The sequence below is a fragment of the Lynx rufus genome, unplaced genomic scaffold (genome assembly GCF_022079265.1).
Source record: "Lynx rufus isolate CCGP_SWC_20201006 ecotype Redwood Valley unplaced genomic scaffold, mLynRuf1.p SCAF_13, whole genome shotgun sequence".
NCBI classification, from domain to species: Eukaryota; Metazoa; Chordata; class Mammalia; order Carnivora; family Felidae; genus Lynx; species Lynx rufus.
The window spans coordinates 55,157,699-55,181,448 of NW_025814827.1; the positions used below are offsets into that span (position 1 = coordinate 55,157,699).

A 23,750-nucleotide genomic window follows, 5' to 3' on the forward strand; every position below is an offset into this window, starting at 1 on the left:
GAAAGCCCCCTTTGAAGAGACTAACTCAGATGGCAGGCCCTTTCTCTTCCTCTTTCTATACCTTCTAGATGCTGATCAAATGGCTGGAGCTCTAGAAACCATGCTATAAACATGGGCTGAAGAGTCACGCCAGGGATTTTGGAATGGTGAGCTGCAAAGACCTTAGGTCCCCCAAAAATCTCATGGCACCACCACATCGGTCCTACACTGCCCACTTCTGGACATCTTTTTTTTTTTTTTTTTGAGAGAGAGAGTGAGAGCACATGTGCATGAGAGCATGGGAGGGGTGGGGGCGGGGGAGAGAGGGAGAGAGGGAGAGAGGGAGAGAGAGAGAACACATCTTAAGTAGGTTCCACGTCTAGCACTGAGCCCGAGGCAGGACTCCATCTCATGACCGTCAGATCATGACCTGAGCTGAAATCAAGAGCTGGAGGCTTAACTGACTAAGCCATCGTATTCGATGAGAGGGGAATAAAGATCTGTCTTGCTTAAACCAATTTTCAGATCGTCCAGGCACAGTTCCCAACTTATACAGTCACACAGCATGATTGTGGCAAAGTAAGTTCTTTAGCCCCTCTGTGTCTGTTTCTTCCTCTTTAAAATTGACTAAGAGTACTAACCAGATTTAATGAACATTTAATACAGTGTTTTAATATTCTGTTTACTGAAGCCCTGCAAAATTTTTGGAAATAGTCCAAAGGACTGAGGGGATACATACATGGGTTTCTGAATGTCACCAATGTTCAATCGAAATAGTTCCTCTTTCATTTGATTTTTATATTCAGTTTCCAAGTAAGATTTTATCTGGATAGAGAAAAAAATAATTTAAAGGCAAAATAATTTGAAAATCACTAGCATGAAAAAACATTTAGTACTTCATATGTGAGAAGGACACTTGGGGCATATCACTGCTCCTGAGATCATACTTCTCCAAACTTGCCAATGGATCTGATGATGCCAGTTTCATGCTTCTTGAAACCAATATCCCATACTTGTAGACCAGTCTAAGGAGCAGTCTGGGGCCACCAAGCAGTACAAAATGCCCTGATCCATGCAAGAATAAAATCAGTCACCCCCAATACCTTCAAGCTGCATTCTAACTCCCTGAAGACTAATGAGCTGGAGACCTGTGGGCAGCTGTGTTCTGAGGTGTTACATAAAGACTGGAGGAGGGGCGCCTGGGTGGCGCAGTCGGTTAAGCGTCCGACTTCAGCCAGGTCACGATCTCGCGGTCCGGGAGTTCGAGCCCCGCGTCAGGCTGTGGGCTGATGGCTCAGAGCCTGGAGCCTGTTTCCGATTCTGTGTCTCCCTCTCTCTCTGCCCCTCCCCCGTTCATGCTCTGTCTCTCTCTGTCCAAAAAATAAATAAACGTTGAAAAAAAAAAAAAAAATTTAAAAAAATAAAGACTGGAGGAATCTAGGGAGCTGAGTCCTTAAGGAAGGTATTTTGTTACTCAGTGGCTCTTGTTACCTCCCATAGTCCAGACCTCTCTAATCCATCAGACTTAATATACTTATTTATTCAAGGGTTCGGTAGTCTTCCACATGGGAAAAAGTTCCTAACTGGTTTTTTTGTTTGTTTGTTTTTTGTTTTTGTTTTTTGTTTTTTTTTAGGAAGGGAAAGGGAGGAAAGGGAAGGAGGAAGAAGGAAAGAAACAGGAAAAGGGGAGGAAGGAAGGAAGGGAAGGAAGGAAAGGGAGGGGAGGCAAGGGAAGGCAAGGGAAGGCAAGGGAAGGGAAGGGAAGGCAAGGGAAGGGAAGGCAAGGGAAGGGAAGGCAAGGGAAGGGAAGGGAAGGCAAGGGAAGGGAAGGCAAGGGAAGGGAAGGGAAGGGAAGGGAAGGGAAGGGAAGGGAAGGGAAGGGAAGGGAAGGGAAGGGAAGGGAAGGGAAGGGAAGGGAAGGGAAGGCAGGAAGGAAGGCAAGGAAGGAAGGCAAGGAAGGAAGGCAGGAAGGAAGGCAGGAAGGAAGGAAGTCCATCTCTGGGCCTTTCACACAACTTTGACTTCTAATCAGGCTCTGTCTTGGCAGAATATCTCACCTGGGACCTGGGGAAAGAGCTAAAGTACAAAGATCTTGGGGTCTTGGAAATCAGCAACTATCTGGTTGAGCCCCCCACCCATTCACAGAAATCACTTCAGACCCTGAATCAAAAGTGATACACACAAGGCTCACTGATTATAGAGACTCCTATTCACACCATGCCACCTCAAATAATAAGCAGCAGCTGAGAGCTGAGGACCAGAGCCTGCTCAATCAGAGTCCCTGGAGCAATCCCAGACCCTGACTCCAAATTCTCCTTCCCAACTGACTCGGTTTCAACTTTGACTTGCCAGCTAAGCTATAGCTGTCCTACTCAAGTCCTTGGCTCTGTTTCTCTGAACATGATCATTGCCCATCTATTCCTCTCACTTTGTTGGAGTCATGTCCCATTACTGAGCCCCAGACCTTTCATGAGCCCTGTTTTTACTTAACCCTTGCTCACTCTGCACACCATCTCCAGCCTACATATGTGCCCACTCAGACCACTCCAGCTGCCCAAATTTAGACTCTTCTGGAAATAGTCAATCTCTTTCTTTCTTTCTTTTTTCTTTTCTTTTCTTTTTTTCTCTTTTCAAACATCTCCACACATTCAAATAGATCATTCAAATAACAGATATCCTATTTGCATTGCGTCTCACCTCTTTCTTTTCCACCCCAAGTCCACCTTTGCAAATACATCCTTCTGAGTAGGTTTTTGAATGATGATGAGGGAAATAAAAGAGGAAAGAGGACATTAAAATTTAAGAGGAAAAAATTTAGAGAGTAAGAAGAGGAGATGGAAGGTCTCTGTTTCCTATCAGATTCAGTGAGGCAGATGGAAGTGCTAAAATTTGTCTTTTGGCCCTCAGCATCTATTTCTGCCTGTTTCTATGCTCCCCTCTGCATCACAGGGGTTGGGAGGCTTAAAACCTTATTTTCCTGACTCCTTTTCTGCTAGGGTTAAAAAAACTTTTTTTTAAAAAATGTTTATTTAGTTTGAGAGAGAGGGAGAGACAGAGCATCAGCAGGGGAGGGGCAGAAAGAGAGGGAGACACAGAATCCAAAGCAGGCTCCAGGCTCTGAGCTGTCAGCACAGAGCCCAACGCAGGGCTTGAACTCACGAACCTCGAGATCATGACCTGAGCTGAAGTTGGATGCTTAACTGACTGAGTCACCCAGGTGCCCCTTTGCTAGGGTTTTAGATATGATTTATCATCTGCCATTAAAATGTACTCATGTGTTATCTGGCATGCAGAAGGGAAGTAGAGATCATTCTTTCTGGGACAGCAGTGACTGATGAGCCTGTTCCCACAAACACAAGCTTTTGCAGTGGCCAGACTCCATGTTATACTTTCTAATGACCAGACTCAAGGGTAATGAGCAGTTGTCATGCTAGCCACAGTTTCCTGACCTCTGGTTAACTGTAGAGAGTAGATGAAAGAGAGAAAGAAGTCTTACTGGATTCAGTAAAGTGGATCAAGCCACATGCCCTCGGCAGGAAGAGCTCCAGCTACTTAACCTCTCTCTTCTCCCCACCCCACCCCCAAATAACTGAGACACTATTCCTTATAAATGAACTTTAATATAGATAGTATTGGAATAACTGCTATTTGCAGGATGCAAGTCTGGTTCAATGTTCAAAAGTCAATCCATGTAGTCAACCATATTAATGAAGAGGAAATTTCATGTGCCTGTATCAATTGATGCAGAAAAAACATTTGATAAAAATTCAATACCTATTTGCAATTAAAAAAAAACTCTCAGAAAACTAGGAACAGCAGTTTGATAAAGAATGCCGACAAAAAACCTATAGCTAGTATTATTTCTAATTGTAAAAGACTGAATGTTTTTCCCCAAAGATCAGGTACAAGGTAAAGATGTCGGCAAAAATGTATGCTCTCACCACTGCTATTCCTGTGATCTAGCCAGCTTAATAAGGCAAGAAAAGAAAATAGAGGCATACAGATAAGACAAAAGAACTAAAAATGTCCCTATTTGCAGATGCCATCATGGTCTACATAGAAAATCCTAAGGAATCTTAAAAAAACATTCTTCACACTACTAAGTTCAGCAAGATCGCAGATATAAGATCAACATACAAAAATCAGTTATAACAACAGAAAAATTAATTGTGCTTCTATATTCTTACAGTGAATTTGTGGAAACAAATTAAAAATACAGTACCATTTATAACTACTCAAAAAAATATAGCAATGGAGTGATGGCTGTTCACACGTCTCTTGGCTGCTAGAGAGTCCCATTCTGAGATAAGACACCTCTCCACCCTGACTCTAGTAAAGAGGTCAGGAAACCTTGAGTAAGAGTGGAGGTACTAATTTCGGGCAGTTAATTACATTCTTTCAGCATCCATCCCCTGAAGTTTTCACTGGGCAAATCCTTCAGGAGGACATCCCCATTAGCTATTCATTTTTCTTTCGCACTGACTGGAGAATGAAGTGACTGTTGGCGGTGTCACACAACTCGTTGAAATTCACCCCTGGGTGAAGTGATCCTCAAATAATTACCAAATGTAGTTCAGGTAACTGAATTAGTGAATTACATTGGCTCCTTTGAGATGAAAGGCTCTTTAGGAATGTGAAATACTTTGGTTCTTTGTTATTAATAACCTGAACAATGAAAGACCCCAAAGTAGTATTCAATATGCTCCAGGAATGGGCTGACTAAAATTAGAGAATGCAATTGATTTTCATTTTCCATACTTTTCATTTTCTATCCTTTTCATTTCAGTAGTCAGGACTGAATACCACAAGTCATCAAATCCTCTCTGATGTTAATAAGGCATCAACTACAGAACTCTGAGAAGAGAAAAATTTAGCCAAAGTGTGGCAAGCAGGTGGTTCTCCTTTCTATGATTTATTACCATTTCCTCTCACTCACCCTGTTACAATACTCTGTGGGTGAAAACTTCCTACATCCTACCGGCTTTCATTTTCTTCTGCCTTAGTCTAATTTTCCAAAATTAAGGGTCTCAATTACTCTCCCACCCTTCAGGCAAACAATTGCACCCATGACTTGTGCCCAGCAAAGAAAAGTAGGATGCCCTCAGCTTAGTGCTCTGCCCTGGGTATGAAGAAGACAGAAGCATAGAGGCGAATCCCCGGCAGACAGCTTGACCTTGGGGCTGGAGGAATGGGAAGTGGTAGGGAGAGGGCTTAGGGCTGGCAAATGAAACCCCACCCTATCTGAGGTCGGTAGAGAGCTGCAGAAAGTGGAGATGCTGGGCCCTACTCCTGCTAGACAGGGGTGTCCCCCATTTACTGAATTAGATCTACAGTTCCTCATTTTCAGTTTTCATTTTTATTTTTTTTTAATTTTTTTTTTTAATGTTTACTTATTTTTGAGAGACAGAGACACAGACAGAGCCCGAGCGGGGGAGGGCAGAGAGACAGGGAGGCAGAGAATCTGAAGCAGTCTCCAGGCCCTGACCTGTCAGCACAGAGCCTGATGGAGGGCTCAAACCCACAAGCCACAAGATCATGACCTGAACCGAAGTTGGACACCCAACCAACCGAGCCACCCAGGCATCCCTCAGTTTTGATTTTTAAAGCATTGAGGGCTTTTCTATTTCTCTTCCTTGCTTTCAAAATATCCTTTTTTTTTTCTAAGTTTATATACTTATTTTGAGAGATACAGAGAGCATAAACAGGGGAGGTACAGAGAGAGAGAGGGAGAGAGAGAATCCCAAGCAGGCTCCATGCTCCGTGCACAGCCCAATGTGGGGCTTGATCTCACAACCTGAGCCAGTATCAAGAGTAGGACCCTTGACCGAATGAGCCACCCACGCACCCCTCAAAATATCTTTTTAAGTGTAATTTATTCTGTTTGGAATTGGAATAGGTAATACACTCACATCGTTCAGAAGTCAAAGGCATATAATTTTATACAGTGATGCCTCCCTTCCACACACATGCTCTAGCCTTCCAGTTCCTCTCCAGAGGCTTCAGTATCACTGATTTCCTACTTTTCCTTTCAGAAACACACAAGTAAACGCGCAAAGCACCTCCCACCATCTTCTGTTTACACAAATAGTAACTTACTATCCTGTTCCATTCCTTACTTTTACTTAGTATGTATCAGAGATCACACAAGTAACAAAGAGCTCCTCAATCCTCCTCCATGACAAGTAGTAACCCATTATATTAACATAGGACCATTTGTCTAACCATCAGTGGTTATTTCTCTCCCATTAGTGATCATTTCCACTATTTCCAATTTTTTGATGCTACAAATAACGCTGCAATGAATAATCTTGTTCAATAAGGGATTCCCACATCAAGGAATATGTCTGTAATTTAAAAGAATTGCTACTAATAGAATTAGTACAAATAATTCACATAATTTCTGAATCAAAGATTATACATATTTGTAATTTTGATAGATAACTTCCAAAGTGCCAATCTATGTCACCTAACACAATATCCTTTACCCACGTTTGTAGTGTGCTGTTGGTCTTTTTCTTACTGGTTATGTAGGAACAAGTTGCAGATACGTTTCCCAATTTGTCCATTGACTTTTGACACCACTTATGGTTGTTTTTGCACGCATAGTTTTAAAAACATGGTTGAATTTTTCAATCTTTTATTTTATATCTGCTATAATTTATGTCATATTTTAAAAGGTTTTTTTCGGGGGTGCCTGGGTGGCTCAGTCAGTTAAGTATCTGACTTCAGCTCAGGTCATGATCTCTTGGTTTGTGAGTTCAAGCCCCGCGTCAGGCTCTGTCTTGACAGCTCAGAGCCTGGAGCCTGCTTCAGATTCTGTGTCTCCCTGTCTCTCTGCCTGTCCCCCGCTCCTGCACGCTCGCTCTCTCTCTCTCTCTCTCTCTCAAAAATAAATAAACATTAAAAAAATTTTAAGTTTTCTTTGGTCATAAATTACAAGAATATAGTCCATATTTCTTTTCATATTTTTGTGATTTCACATTTTTATATTTAAAATCTTTGACCCATTCAGAATTTCTTTGGTAAAGTGTGAGGTATGGTTTCAAATTTATTTATGTATTTATTATTATAGCTGGCTACCATGTTGTCCAAACAGCATTGATAAAACATCCAGTTTTCCTCAGTGATTTGAAATGAGACTTTTATTATATGTTAAATCCCCCTATGTTTAGGGCTCTACTTCTCGATATTGATTCTGTTTCATTTCTCTCTTCATGAGCCAGTGGTACCCTATTTTAATTTTTTAGAATTTAACTCTAATCAGCAAGGGAAAATAAAAGCAAAAATGAACTACTGGGACCTCATCAAGGTAAAAAGCTTCTGCACAGCAAAGGAAACAATCGGCAAAACTAAAAGGCAACTAATGGAATGGAAGAAGATATTTGCAAATGGCATATCAGATAAAGGGTTGGCATCTAAAATCTATAAATAACTTACCAAACCAATACCCCAAAAAACAAAAAATCCAGTGAAGAAATGGGCAGAAGACTTTTCCAAAGAAGATATCCAAATGACTAACAGACACATGAACAAATGCTCAATCAACATCACTCATCATCAGGGAAATACAAATCAAAACCATAATGAGATACCACCTCACACCCGTCAGAATGGCTAAAATTAACAACTCAGGAAACAACAGCTGTTGGTGAGGATGTGAAAAAGGGCAACCCTCTTACACTGTTGGTGGGAATGCAAACTGGTGCAGCCACTCTGGAGAAAAGTGTGGTGGCTCCTCAAAAAATTAAAAATAGAACTACCCTATGACCCAGCAATTACACTACTAGGAATTTATCCAAAGGATACAAAAATGCTGATTCAAAGGGGCACATGCACCAATTTTTACAGCAGCACTATCAACAGTAGCCAAATTATGGAAAGAGCCCAAATATCCACCAGCTGACGAATGGATTAAGAAGATGTGGTGTGTATGTGTGTATCACAATGGAATACTGCTCAGCAATGAAAAAGAATGAAATCTCACCATTTGCAACAACATGCATGGAACTGGAGGGTATGATGTTAAATGAAATAAGTTAGTTGGAGAAAGACAGATACCATATGATATCACTCATATGTGGAATTTGAGAAACTTAACAGATGAACATAAGGGAAGTGAAGGAAAAATAAGATAAAAACAGAGAGGGAGGCAAACCAGAAGAGACTTAAGTACAGAGAACAAACTGAGGGTTGATGGGGGTGGGTTAAATGGGTGACTGGCATTAAGGAGGGTGCTTTTTGGGATGAGCACTGGGTGTCATACGTAAGAGATGAAATCACTGGTTCTACTCCTGAAGCTAAGACTACACTGTATGTTAACATAACTTGAGAATAAAAAAAAAGAAAAAAAAAACAAAACAAAGTGAACTATAATTAATTGTACTTCAATTTTTAAAGCTTTACTTATGTATCTCCCCAAAGAGACTTTCCTTTGGGTCGGTGATCCAATGGAAATGAGGTTTCTTCTCTGGGTCTTATAACTTTGTTTACTTTCCCTCAAATAGCTCAAGACCAATTTTTTCTTAATCTTCCAGAAAAAGGAATTTTGCTTCTACCATCTGAGTGGCATAGTCAAATACATGAAATAACCTTGGGCCTCTAAGGAGAAGGCCACGGGAATACCGTATTTTACTTTTCCAAATCCTAGTGCATGACAAGAACTCGGACAACATGCTCTTTTGTTTCGAAGGCCATCACTTTAAAATCAAGTTATAATTGACCAATATTTATGATATGGCAAGTTGTTTCAGTTAGGATGCTTTTGGCCTCAAGCCAGAGAAACAGATTCAAGCATCTTTAAACAATAAGGAAATGCACTCATTGCAATAATTGTAATTCTTAAGGGGCAGAGAGCTGGGTAGGCAGTTTCAGTGGCCCAGCTATGTGATTACAGATCTAGGCTCTTACCGTCTTTCTGCTCTGCCATCCTCAGGCTTCAACTCCTTCTCAAGGTGATGGCAAGATGGCTTCAATATTTCCAGACATGACAAGACCTTGAGAAAGAAGAGACAACATCTCTTGTGTTCGCTTAGGAGCAAGAAAACGTTTCTCAAAAGTCTCCCGTGTCTCATTGGCCAGGATTGGGTGACATGCCCATCCCTGAATCAACCTCTGGCAACAGGAATGTGATTACCTTCAGGCCCATCAGACCCACCCTTGGCCTGGGGAAGGGTGAGTTTCGTCTAAGGCACATTGCTGCTTAGAAGAATACATCTACTGCACGAAACCTGGATTCGAGTAGTAATGGAAACAGGTCATTGGTGCTGATAATGCTTATCATGAAAAGTGCTATGTATGTAATTTACAGGGGCTATGGGGGTTCTAAAGAATGAGCAACTTCAAGGGGGAAGGGTAGAATAAACAGGGAATATTCCAGCTGAGCTTTAAAAGATAAGCAGGTCATGGAAGAAGAACAGCCAGGCAGGCGAGACACTGTACAAAGGACAGAGAGGGCATTGGGCTGGCACACTGAGGTTCTGTCAAGCTGTTGAATTTGGTGGGGAGCCGCTGCTTTACCCAAGGCACACCTGAGGGGAAGCTTTGGGCTAGACGGCAACCTCAGTTTGCACCCTTTCAGAGATGTCATCAGTGGATACCATCCCTAAGAAGTTCTGGCAGCAGTTAAAGTTAATTGTGGCAAGCACAAATAGCAAATCATTAATTAACCTTCTAAGGTCACAGACCGCATCTCAGAGACCACTATGTCTCTTCTCTCACTTCGCAATCAAGCTCCTTGCAAAAAGATACCCACACTAACAATCTTCTCACTTTCATTCAATCCTCAACCCCAACCCAAGGATGTTAAGGACATGGCGGTTGCTCCTGCTAAGGTCACCAGTGGCCTCAATAATTGCAAGACACAAAACAGAATAAAACCAACAACATGGGGTGCCTGGATGGCTCAGTCGGTTAAGCGGCCGACTCTTGATTCCGGCTCAGGTCACGATCTACCGGTTCGTGAGATCGAATCCCACATCAGGTTCTACAATGACAGCCTGATGCCGGGAGGCTGCTTGGGATCCCTCTCTCCCTCTCTCTCTCCACCCCTCCCCTGCTCCCATGCATTTTCTCTCTCAAAATAAATAAACTTAAAAAAAAAAAAAACCACTGCCAACAAAAAGACTCCTTCACATTCTACCTTGTCACCATACTGAACTATTTATAATTCACTAATTACATTGATCAACATCTTTAGGGACCAAGGCAGGGAAAATATGCTTTCTTTCTCCCACTTCTGTGTAAAATTCAAATTTAAAACTATCTTAAATCATATTTGTTCCACAAAGACTTCATTTTTTTGAAGTATCAAATTCTTTCAAAAACAAAATCAGTCTCTCTCCCTCTCAGTACCCCTGTTTGTTGCTTATTTAAGCACACACGTGGTCCACCAGTAGAGTAATCCAACAACGAACACATTTGCATCTTGTTTGTACTGGGTTGAACGGTGTTCCCCAAAAAGGTATATCCACCCAGAACCTCAGAATGTAAACTTATTTGGCCTTTGCAGATGTAATTAAGGTAAAGGTCTTCAGGTGAGATCATCCTGGATTAGTGAGAGCCCTACATCCAACGACAAGTCCTTATAAGAGACGGAAACAGAGAATTGTAAGCCATGTAACACCATGTGAAGACAAAGGCAGAGAATGGAGCAATGTATCTACAAGCCAAGGAACACCAAGAATTACTGACAGCCACCAGAAGATAGGAGAGAAGCATGGAACAGATTCTCCCTCAAAGCCTCCGGCAGAAGCCAACACTGCTGCCCCTTTGATCTCAGACTTCTGGCCTCCAGAGCTGTGAGAAAATACACTTCTGTTATTTCAAGTCATCCAGCTTGTGGTAATTTGTTACATCAAGGGCAAGGCATTCTTGCAACCCATACTCATGCTTGCAGACACCTCGTGCACGCGCACACACACACACACACGGCATATATACACATATTGCTCACACTTGTCCAGAAAGATCAATGGCCCAATTGCCCAGGAACCAAGGCCTAAGCCCATTTCCCCACTAGCTGGGTTTCCAGAGAGCCAAAACCCCTTCCCAGTATTTAATGGGCTCACTTCCCCCCAACATTTACATACCCAGTTCACCAAGGAATGGCTAAAGGAGACTAGGTGCCTTGAGTGGGGACACAGGGTTACTGCCAGGGTCCCCATCACTGCTCAGTAACTGTGAATGAGTAGACCATATGAATAAATGGGGCCGCTGGGGGGGCCCCTGGGTGGTTTGACCAGCCTTAGGATAAAGTCAAAACATTTTGTTCTGGAGTCTCAGACGTCCACGGAAAAGGCCTGAGGCAGAGGCAAACCAGAACACGGGATCTCTCCTCCCTGGAAAGTTAACCTTCCACCCTCACCCACCCCTTTCCCAATTCTCCCCTCACCCTGTGAAAGCTCCCAGCCAGCCCAGGCAGTGACCCACCCACTCCGGCTTACTTCCCATTCGTTTCACTCAGTCATTCAACAAACATCCACAGGCACCTACTGTGTGTCAGTCACGGTGCCAGGCCCTGGAGATCCAGGGATGCCAGGCACCGCCTGCTTGCCAGACCCCGCCGGGGAGAGTGTAGGAGCCTCCCTCTGCTCCTCTCATTCCAGGCACGCTCCACACAAGGCCCTCTCTTCAGAGAACCATGGCTTCTCCATTTCTTCTTTCAGAGGCCTCCCCCTGGTGCAGGAGCAGTGGCTCAGAAAATCTGTCTTTTCAGTTGCATTATAGGATTTTTTTTTTTTTTAAAGCAGCAGCAGCAGCAGGGGCAGCGCCTTACCTTCCAAGAAGCCTGTGGCTTAGGCTAATATTTACATGTATTTGCATTTCCTTTGTACACAAGGATGGGGAAAGGGTGGGGAAGGGAGTTTTGCCAAAGAAGGAACAGGCACCCTGAGCCAATCCTCAAAGTACTATTGCAGTTGCCAATTGAAAATCAAGAAGCAACTTGTTTAGCTAAAACTCAGGTGATTTCTATCACTCCCACCCTGGCTCTCCTCCCCGCTGCAAACTCCTGGCTCCTCAGCTGGCCTGTGTATCTGTTCGAGTCAGGTGTGGGCGAGCTCTATTTTGTCTTGGTCTTACATGCACTGGAAATTGTCTTTCTCCCCTAATTCTTCAGGTTTTGGTCATTTTCAGAGAACTCTGTGGGCACCCTCTGGTGGCTGACTGAAAATTTTACCTGCAAAAGTTGCAGTTTAGCAGGATGTTGCAGGCTCTCTTTTTGCAGTCACGCTCTTTGGTTGGAGGTTAGAAGCTATAAGCTTATTTGCTGTTCTTTGTACTACGTCTTTCCTCACACGATACTTGAGCTGGAGGCCAGGACAGTAGCTCTGCCCGCTCCGGAGGAAAGACACTTTACAGAGAGGGCAGAGCAGGGGCGTCTGGGTGGCTCAGGTCATGATCTCTGGGTTCGTGAGTTTGAGCCCTGCGTCAGGCTTTGTGCTGCCAGCTCAGAGCCCGAAGCCTGCTTCGGATTCTGTGTCTCCCTCTCTCTCTGCTCCTCCCCCGCTTGCGCTCTGCCTCTCTCTCTCAAAAATAAATAAAGATTAAAAAAATTTTTTTTGGAAAGGAAAGGAAAGGAAAGGAAAGCAAGCAAGCAAGGGAGGGCAGAGCAAAGAAACGGCATGAATTGTGCTTTGCAGTTTTTCCAGGTCAGCCCAGGTGAGGAGGATGAGGGCAGCCTTCTTTGGGCTCTCAGAGGACTCACCTCCAGAGGAAAACTCACTGTATCTCAAGGGCAGGCCAGGCTCCTGGAAAGGTTCTCTTCCCAGAACTCCTGCTCCTCCACCAGTCCAAGGGGCAACCATTCCTGAGAATCTTCCTGATCTTCAGAGAAGGGCTGGGGCTGAAAGGAGGGAGGAGTAGAAGCGGGAAGAACTGTCCACCTGAGAATGACCACTCTCAGGCCTTAAAATCAGAAGATCTGACGAGCATTGCTGTTCTGTCAACACAATAAATACCACCACCTGATATTCCTTAGCTCTTTCTCCAAGGATTTCATTAGCCTCAGGTCACTTCCCAAAACCAGTTCATGTTACCTTCATTTTATAAAAAGAGGCCCCAGGAGGTTAACTACTAATGTGACTTTCTGCAGCTTGTCAGCATGAGCCAAGATGGTGTCTTCTCTCCTGCCTGCTGGTGTTCTGGAATATTTACCACTAGCTGCTGTGGGTCTCAGCCACATCCCGCCCCTGAGTCTATCAAAGCAAGCCACCCAGGAACAGGCAAATCGTGATGAGGCCTTTGTAAGGCAAGATCTTAATTTAAGGAAGGGTATACTGGAGGCACAGGAGAATGGCAATATCGCAAGTGGGTTCCAGAAGCTGGAAGGACAACCAGGTTGCTCAGATTCCAGACTCCTTCGTCTTAGGCCTAAGTCACATCATTAACTGGGAAGCAAAGAAGCGTTGTCTACCAGAAACAATCCTCTTTATTGCTGCCATTTTTCATTTGCTTTCTTTCCACAACCAGGCCCCAGGGCAGAAGGGAAGCCCCGCTCCCGGTGAGCCATCAGTCACCCCACACTGGCCGTGGCAGCCCTGTTCTGCCCAGCTGGGTCTGAGAATGCCGCTGGGGGCAGTGGGAGGGGAATAATGTCTTTGGTGGACAGCCTCGAAGCTAAGATAAGACTGGGACAGAGCAGAAAACAAAGAAGTCCGTGTGACCACAAGGTCAGGGAACAGACAGCTCAACTACCCACAGAGCCACCCGCCCAGAGGCAGGGCAGTCAGGGATCTCCTGCTAAATCTGAACTGAGCTCATGGATTTCTCCCTCTAGCTAGTGCTTCCAGCAGAATGCAAATATTGTTACTGTAGGCCCCAAACACTCACGCAGGGATGGAGAAGGCATCTTGATCATCACAGCTGAGGGAGTGCTCCCTAAGTGCAGCCACCTCCCACTCTAAACCCTTCATCTAGGGGCGCCTGGGTGGCTAAGTCGATTGAGCGGCTGACTTTGGCTCAGGTCATGATCTCACAGTTCATGAGTTCGAGCCTCGCGTCAGGCTTGCTGCTGTCAGCACGGAGCCTGCTTCAGATCCTCTGTCACCCCCTCTCTCTGCCTCTCCCCTGCTTGTGCTCTATCAAAAATAAATTAACATTAAAAAAATATATTTAAACCCTTCACCTAGATGAATTCATTAGTCTCCATGACAGCCAAATAAAGGAGGTGCATGCTGTTATTACCCCCCCAGAAAAGGACACCACGACACAGAGATTCTTGCCCCACGTCATGCATATTGTCGCTGGTGGAGTCAGGATTCAAACCCAGCCACCTGGCTCCAGAGCCTGTTCTCTTCAACCGCTTCATCCCACCGTTTCCCTACGTGTGTGTCAGGGGCTCCTTTATCCTTCACAAAAGCTGCACATCGTATGCACTGCTATCTCCATTTTACTGATGAGAAAATGGAGTCATAGAGGCGTTAAACAGGGTTACACAGGCAGCAAGGGGCAGAGTCAGAATTTGAATCTAGGCAGCTAGACTCCTGAACCCCAGCTCCAACCATCACATTCTACCACCTCCCTCTAAGCGAGGGCAATTCTCCAAAGCTTCTGCTCATTGCGTTTTGCAGATTTCCTCCTAGACAGTGGCAAGCACCACTCTTGGCTTTGGGGCTGGCCCTGAAGCCCAGGGAGTAGCCCTCCTCCCCTCCTAAAGGCAGATCGGAAAAGGCTCCTCCCTGTCTGCACACCGCTCCAGGGATGGGCTCATTGCCTCATGCCTCTGACTGGCTAGGCAATATCAGTCTTGATTCTGTCCAGGTCACCCAGGGTTTACTCTGGGGCTTCCAGCCCTGGGAAAGTATCTCACTCTTCCTTACCCAGATTATTCCAATTTCCCTGGAAGCCCAAATATTTATTTTATGGGACATAAAGGCAAATCCAGCTCCTCCACTGGGTATCAGGCTCCCCAGGGCTCCCCTGAGGCAGCCACTTAGGAAATTGGGGAATGAGTAGGTCAGTCACAGTCCTGCTCCTGAGCTGAGGGGCCAGCACTCATAGGGCATTACTAGGTTTTACTTTTCTGATTAAGAAATGTCTTAAGCAAATTCTTCTCCTTTCTAATTGATCATGTATTTGGCTACCTTCCAAAATTGACACTGGCCTTCGTCTTCTAAGGTTTGTGTTCTGCTGAGTTGGGCAGTTGAGTTTTATCAAACAGGATCAACGCCATGATATCAACTTCAAATTTCCAGGTACCCTTGCTGGATGTCTTCCATTTGTCCCTCCATATCTCCCTTCACACTTCCCCCAGGGTGCTGACCTATAAGGACAATATCAATAGGTTCCTTGTCCTCAGGCTTTCATTGGTTTCATCCAGTTGGAGGTCACTGGCAGTAAATAAGTAGGCAGGAGGAGAAAGAGGTCAGAGTGTTTATCCTGCCAGCTTACCTTGAGTTATCTGAGTGCCTCTATGGAGGCCATAACATATATTTATACTCCTGTATCCATTGGTAACAACTTACCTCAAACAGTAACTTAAAACAATAACAATCACTTATTTTATTGATGAACCTAAAATTTGGATGAGGCTTAGAGAGGCAACTCAACTCTCTTCCGTGTGGAATAGGCCAGGGCAGGGTGACTGGGGCTAGAGAATCCACTTCCAAGATGCCTAGCAAGTTGGTGCTGGTTATCATCTGATCATCTGGGGGAACTTAGTCAGGGCTGCTAACAGAGACCTTTAGTTCTCCAGAAGGGCCTCTCCTTGGGGCTGTTAGACTTCCTCCCAGCAAAGTGAGTGGTCCAAGAGGAAAGTAATGGCAGCTCCCAATCTCTTAAGGCCCGGGCCCAGAAACTGGGACAACATCACTTCCACCATGATCTTGGTCAAAGCAGTCACAGAGACCCCTCTGATTCAAGAGAAGAGAACACAGACCTCACTTTTGATGAAAGGACTATCAAAGAATTTTAGACTGTCTTTAATCCACCACGGTTTATAAGTGGTCTCTCCTACAGCTACCTTTCCAGGGTCCAATAACTGCTCTCTCCCCTTGCTCCATCAGGCCAGGAGTGGAACACCTGGCTCCTTGTTAGTGCCTGTCCCAAGGAGTGTCCGTGGTTTGATTCACCTCTACCCTGATCACACGTTTGTAATAGCCTCTTTATTAAACTCCACCTCAAAATATCCAGCTTGAGTGTACCCAGGGATGTGCCTGGACCCTGGCAATATTTCTCTGCCAAGTGCCTACTTGACCCCAACAGGAATATTCTGTGAGACCACCCTCCTCAAAACCTCTCCTCCTAACTCCAACCAACCCCCAAACTCCCCACACTCCAATAGCCTCTCAACTTTACCTATCACTTTCCTTCTGGCCCTTGGAAGACCTCAGCTCAGTCAATAAGAGCTGGCTAGCTTATCAAAATAATCCATGCTTCCATGCTTCTAGGGTGCTCATGATTCACACATACCTCACCCAGGAAAATGTTTATACTATTATACTTCCTCAAGAGTCAAATCTTAACCCAAACTCTTAAATTCTATGTTCATAAACATAGAAATTTGTGAACCTCCAAATAGGCTAATAAAGGGGTCTGTCTTTTAAAAAAATTTTTTTTTAACGTTTATTTATTTTTGGGACAGAGAGAGACAGAGCATGAACGGGGGAGGGGCAGAGAGAGAGGGAGACACAGAATCGGAAACAGGCTCCAGGCTCTGAGCCATCAGCCCAGAGCCTGGCGGGGCTCGAACTCACGGACCGCGAGATCGTGACCTGGCTGAAGTCGGACGCTTAACCGACTGCGCCACCCAGGCGCCCCTTTTTTTTTTTTTTTTTTAATTTTTTTCTTTTTTAAAGGGGTCTGTCTTTTGGTCAGGCTAGCCTTTCAGATCTCCTCAAACCACACAAAAAACTTCCAAATCTTCCTACCTGCAGCCTTCTAAAGTTTGCCTTAACCTTGATTTCCCATGCAGAGCCTGAAGATCTATTTTACTTCTTTTGGCTTTTTCCTGGTAACTCTCATGCCTCCAGTGGGGGACCTATAACTGATTAAGTCCAGAGCCATGGCAAAAGGGCATCTTGACTGCCCCCATGCCTCATCTCATTCAAAGACAAGTGTATCACCAGCAAGTGAAGAGGAACAAAGTTGGTCCTTCTATGACACTGCAAAAGATAGCATTTTCTGGATTCTTATCTGGAACTCCAGTAATTATGGTATCTGTCATTAACTTAATCAGAACTGAGAAAGGCAGTACGAAACTATTTCTGAAGCACTTTCTTCACTTCTAGTACTTTCAACACTTTTCATTAATTCATTCACTGAAGAAATATTTATTTGAACACTTGCTGTATGTGATAGGCAATGTACTAAGCATTGGGAATCAATGATGAGCAAAAACAAACTGAATGGAAGATACGTCACTCAAAGAATTGCACAAATAAATGTGAAATAACGAATTATGATACCTTTTTCCTTGTATTATGAGTGTGCATAATAAGGAGACTGTCATCATCAGGGGGGTCAGGAATAAATATCCATCACTCTTAAATCCCACTGATGCTCCCATCCTCCACCAAACTCATCCCCACCCTGGGATAACCATGGAACAGCTCAAATGGAAGTGTTAGTCCCTGTTTCTTATAGCTCTGACCTGTAAGTGCTAGGGACTTCCACCTACAGCAGCCCTGTCAGCTTCCCAGTCCAACCCACCCACCCTAGGAGATATCAGGAGCCCAGGGACACCACTCCCATCAGTGGGAGGGGCCTGGAGTGGGCCTTAGTCGGAGTCTTCTAAAGCAGAGTGAAATGTGTTTCATGGTGGCATGGTCAGGTCTTCTAGGAACCTACCTATTGCCATGCCAAGCTGCCCAAGGAATCTCTACCACAGAGTCCCAGCCCCATTTACCAGGATGCCTCAAAGGCAATGTTGCCGGAGATGTCGGTGGGATATCTGGCTCAGCTCTTCATCCACATTTTTAATGAACTGGTTTCGGGGCGCCTGGGTGGCTCAGACAGTTAAGCATCTGACATGGCTCAAGTCCCGATCTCATGGTTTGCGAGTTCAAGCCCTGCCTCAGGCTCTGTGCTGACAGCTCAGAGCCTGGAGACTGCTTCAGCTTCTGTGTCTCCCTCTCTTTCTGCCCCTCCCCCACTCTCTCTCTCTCTCAAAAATAAATAAACATTAAAAAATAATTTAAAGAGCTGGTTTCTACATCCTCCTGAGTCCATGTGCAACAGGATTTTACAGATCTCTTTCTACCATGTCTCTGGGTAGTACTATCCTGATACTTACTTTTAGTTGCTTCTCTTCTTATAGCTAATCATGGCAGAAGCTATACATCTAGGCAGTACCCAAGGTTCTCTGAACCTCATGTTCACTCTGTCTTCTAATGAGAGCCAAATGCCAGCAGAGAGCCCTCTAGGGACTTCTGGGCCCTCCCAATACCGCACATGTTACTAGCACAGACACCCCACCAAGCTCTGCCCTTCCCTGCTCCTCCCCGTCTGCGCATACAGAACATGTGTCTGCCTTCCAGCCGCGTCCCCATACATTCAGATGAATGTTCCCATTTGAGGATGCCAGTCTACAGAGGCAACAAACAACAACTGAGAGAAACCTAAGTCAGAACTGGATTTCAGTGCCGGTTCTACCTCTTACCAGCTACGCGCATTTGAGTAGCATACCCAAACAGCCTCAGTTTCTTCACTGACAGAAAATTGAGATAATAATTTCCACCTTCTGAGAAGAAATAATGGCAACCCTAGTACAGTGCCAGGAACCCAGAGGGTACTTGACAAATGCTAGTTTCCTTTCTGTTCTGACAAAGCTGCTGTGGCCAAAGGTCCCTCAACGGAGTCTGTACTCAGCCATCTGCTCCAAAAGACTAAAGCAAAGGTGCAAATAATTTAAAACCACAGTCCCCTTTGCCGAAATGAAGCATTCTTTCCTGTTGAGGAGGACTGCATCCTGAAGGCTATGGAGGCAGAGGAGTCTGCTCCCACAGACAGCCCCCGGAAGGGGAAGTCTGAGGGCTGGGGGAGGGGAGGTGCACCAGCTCTAAGAGATTCTTTCAGTCCTGAGGGAGCAAGTGTGGCCACCGGAAAGGTTTCAAACGGAGTCAGCCCACTGCCCTAAAGGGTTGCCTTGACCCAACTCAGGCCAGCAACTCCATGCCCAGCCCACTCTAGGAGGCAATAGGAAGAATGACTACATGGGCCACATCCTCCCTCAGAAAGAGCCAGGGAGCACCTCCCAGCTGCTCTGATCAGAATAGCATCTGGGAAAATCTGATGTCACCAACAAAGCCAACGAATGGATCTAGACGACGCCTCCAAGCTGAATCGGGACTGTAAGAGCCTCCCTCGGCCTGGCTTGCAAAGAGGCCCTAAGAGGGAATCAATCTGAGCCGGGGCTCAGCGCAGCCTGCAAGCCTCCCCGCCTGAATAAATGCATGTTGTTCTGCATGCCCAGAGGACAAGACTGCCTCTCCTTGGGTGACCTTGCTGGCAGCAGTGGCTTTGTTAGTGTGTGGACTTTCATCATATTCAAAAGATTCTACATTTGAAAAGAGTTAAGCTGGAGGAAGCTGGGAAAAAAAGAGTCAGAGAAGGCCTACTGGGGTAGCATAAGCCTTCAACCGAGTTGTCACCCCGGGGCCTGAGTGGGTAGTACACAAAGAGTGCTTTTCTCTCCGACACACACTTTTCCAAAAGCAAGGGGTTACCATAATAATAGTGATAATAACCCCATTTACTGAGAGTTGACCATGTGCCCGGAACTCTACTAAGCACCACTTTGCACCACTTTACGTCTGTTGTTTAATATAATCCTCACAGCCACTCCATGAGGTATTATCTCCGTTTCACAAACAAGGAAACTGAGTCTCAGAGATGACATACCGCCAGCTCCAGGTCATAACTGCTATTAAGTGGTAAAGCCACGATTCTCAATTTGTGAAGAGTAGTGAAGAAAAGTGTGGCATCTTAGAATTAGAGTCCCTTTTGGCTAAGGGCTTTAGGTTTATACACACGGAGGATCAGAAGGATCTCGAAGGCGTCCTAGTCTTCACTCAGGCTGCTCTGTCTCCTCCCCACCAAGGGCAGGAAGAGTGGATCCCTGGGCCCTCAGTGGAACATCACCTCTTTCTTGGGAGCATTTGTCACACACTGTCAATTGTGTGTGGGAGAGGATTAAGGTCTTTCCCTTCTTATCCTATCTTCTCACTTAGGAAGGTCAGAGCCAGGGCCAGCTTCACCGGCCTATGATCTGTGAGTCACACAGCCCCTGGCTTGAAAGGGTCCCATGTTTGATCTACATCTTTGGTGTCACTGCTTTAAAATTCCTAATAAATTTTCAACAAGGGACCTTGCCTTTTCTTTTCTCTTTCTTTCTTTCTTTCTTTCTTTCTTTCTTTCTTTCTTTCTTTAAATTTATTTTGAGAGAGAGAGAGACAGAAAGTGAGAGAGAGAGGGAGAGGGTGAATCCCAAGTAGGCCCTATCCTGTCAGCACAGAGCTCGACTTGGGGCTTGAACCCACGAACTGTGAGATCACGACCTGAGCCGAAACCAAGAGTTAGAGGCTTAACCGACCGAGCCACCCAGCGGCCACTCCCCCACCCCTCCAGCATCTCCATTTTGCAATGAGCCCCACAAATTGTGTAGTTGGTCCTAGACAGAGCTTTCCACTTAGAGCATGGATAGCAGCCAGTCGAACCACAGTTTGTGTCTTTTGACTTGTAGCCTCTTCTCACAAGCAGTGGGCTGCCTGGTTAGAACACCACACATAATGGAGCCCAAAGAGCATGAATAAGCCCCTTTCCAGCAAACGCAGATGATACGGTTACCTGAAACTTGGCAGGGTAGAAGTTCCTCGGTAAATGTGTTTTTTCAACAACTGAACCTTGTAGTACCTGGTACCAATGGCTAAAACTGGCCACCATCTATGCCAGGTTTTACCAGATTTCATATAAGCCACAAAGCTTGCTACTCTTTCCTCATCCTTGTTGAAGTAGGAACGTTAAGTGCACAATCATAGCAATTATCACAATTTTTCTCAGATTTCCACAGCAATACAGAGGATCATAAGGAAGAAAAGGAGCATTGTCTGCTGTCCAATTATGCAGAGCATGTAGGAACAGGAGTGTTTGTCCCGATGTCAAAAATCCTTGTGTTTATCAGAAACTGTGCTTCAAGGCATGCTTTAGTTTATGGTGTTAAGGAGCCAGATGCCTGAATAAAGAGACAGCAGGCCTTAATCATTTTCCTAGGACTATGATTACCTGAAATAGCACTTGCTTTCACCTAAAGACAAAAGTGACGATTTGGGTAGAGAATCTGTGTTTGTGAAGAATTACGTTCCTCCAAACATTGATTTCCTGGGACTTAAAAGTACTCATAAGCAATATGAGCCCAGGTAGATGTAAAGGACCAGACCAAATCAAAATTAAGCAGAGGTCCCAAGGTTTTTTGTTTTTTTTTTTTTTCTTTTTTAAAGAGAAGAGCAACTATTTTGACCTACTGTATAGGTCTATTTCCCCCTCCTTCCATAAAAACACATACAGTTTTACCTCCTTAACTCAAAGGTTAAAGATTTTCCCCCTCTAGGTTTGGTGCCTGAATAGCTGACAAAAGTGATGTTTATTCCAAGTCATCATTCATTCACTCATAAGCCCAGGTCAAAACATGTGGGTACCCTGAATAGGCTAATAGTTTAGCATTGCTTCTACCAGTATTCTTTTACTATCCGTAGTGCCTACTTAATGGGGGCTGGGAAAGTCTATTCAATATTAATGAAAAATGAAAATGTTTTTGTTTATAACCCACAGGTCAACTATCTTCCCATGGCCTTTGAGTATTTTCAAAGCAAAACTCTACTTACAGAGGAGCATTGTTGAGCGATGTAATTTACATGGCTCAGCAGACAGTATTTTGCTTTAAGAATCCCAATACCTTGTGTGTAGGACACCAAAATATGTTCCCCGAAGACGGAAAGGCTCCTCCAGGGAAAGAAAATAACGCTGCTCCTTTTTTTTTCACCTTTTGGTCATTACTATTCCCCCCGCTCATCTTTTTGTCTTCAAAGAGTCTTCCACATATTCGTAGAATTAGTGGATCTTGGTTTAACCCAGCCAGTATGACTAGGAAGCAGAACAAAAGCAGAAAACACTTCCAGTGCCTTGGTGAGCAGAGACTGGCAGTCCCAGCGCAGCAGCAGAGCCTGGACTTGCCTCTCCTCTCGGGCACATCTCCTCCACCCACACCCCCACCCCACCTACACAGACACACAGACAATGTCATCAAGACAACGCACCTTCACAAAAGTGCAGATTCACCAGGGAAACCAGACTCTGACACGGTATCTTAGTGTAACTCAAAGGGGATGTTGCCCACCTGGTAGTTGCCTGAACCTCCTCCACTGGGGGCTCAAGTGCCTTGAGCCACTATGAAGTTGCTTCTGGAAACTAGCTGGGTGATCCTCTCTGATAGTTCCCCTTTATCTGGGATCCCTTCAGTAGAAGGGCCTTCTGGGATACAAGACCATGGATGCCGGAAACCAGACAGAGTGATAAAGCCCAGCTGGGACTCTTTGGACACAGGGGGAAAGCCCCCAAATGCCTGTAAAAGTGGGGGGTGAAGAGGAGAGTGATGTATGAGAAGCTAAGGGAAAACTGCCCGCTAACAGACCCACGCAAGGTAAACAGCAGAAGTTGTTAGCTATTACTCCCTCCTCCTTTCCGTTTCAGAACCCTCCTGAAGGATCTCCTGGGATGTGCAGCAAGTAATTAGTGATAGTTGCTTGTTCACATTTACTCCTTGCACAATTTCCTCTTCTAGCCATAGAGAAAGCTACTTCTTGAGCAGTTCTGACTGGGAATCAACAGTGATGATTTAAAAAATCACTAAGCATGCCTCATAAGGAAGGCACGTTATTAGAACATTTGAATATCTTCAGAATGAGACCCACAGAGTCCTCTCCCTCCTGTCATTTATATTGAATGAGTGTTACTCCAGGACTTTAAATTATCTTAATATGCCTTTCAAATCTCTTTCTTCTCTGTTTAAGCCCCCTATTGAACCACCCTTGTCTGTTATTGTTACCATCACTGCTGATGCTCTTAAACAGTACCCGCTCTCCCTAGCCTTACCTTCTAGCTGGAGGTGCAGGGAATACAGTAAAATGGCAACAACAACAAACCAAAGCAAGGTAAGGAGTGCAAGTATCCAGAGTGTTGCAGATGTAAAGTGCTGGAAGAATCAAGAGGGAAGAGAGAGCTTCAAGCAGAGGCAAGCAGGATAAGAGTGGCAAAGATTTTGAGGCCAAAGCAGATCTGCTCAAGAGAAAGTGAATTCCTCTGTCCAAACTAGACCAATCATTCAAAATGGAAGGGCTCAAGAAAATGGCGTGCAGGTAAAAACTTGGAATTGTACATTTTTCCAGCTACCAACATGATATCATTGAACACAGAGTTGGAAAGATATGCACAAAATTGGCTTTCCTCAGGTAGGTGCAAGTTGGCTCAAGAACACCACTGGGGCAAGACCTCTGAGACCTATTACTTAAGTTTAGCTCAGTTTCATTTAGCCCCTAGACAGAACTTTTCAAGACTGAAATAGGCTGACACAGAGAACAAGTCAGCTACATCAATAACTGATGTGCTGACTCCATATGTACAATAATGGGGAACTTGGCCTATTTTCAGCATTGCAATTCCCTGAATGCTGTTTGCAACTCTGTGGCCCACCCCTAGTCTTAATATTCCCTTTCATAAAGGAAATGGAATCTTACCAGGCTCTGTTCAGCCTTTTAGGCTAAAGAGAATGTGCACCAGACCAA

At 44.8% G+C, this 23,750-nt stretch overlaps 1 long non-coding RNA gene across 1 annotated transcript in view; it reads right to left on the reverse strand.

Moving 5' to 3' along the window:
* Positions 1 to 673: 673 nt before the first annotated feature.
* LOC124508895 (uncharacterized) overlaps positions 674 to 23,750 on the reverse strand; it is an 85,992-nt gene continuing 62,915 nt past the window's right edge. Inside the window, exons 3-5 of the long non-coding RNA XR_006961330.1 lie at positions 12,683 to 12,820; positions 8,887 to 8,972; positions 674 to 804 (exon numbers count right to left, since the gene is read on the reverse strand). This is a non-coding gene — a long non-coding RNA (uncharacterized LOC124508895). The remainder of the gene's footprint in view (positions 805 to 8,886; positions 8,973 to 12,682; positions 12,821 to 23,750) is intronic.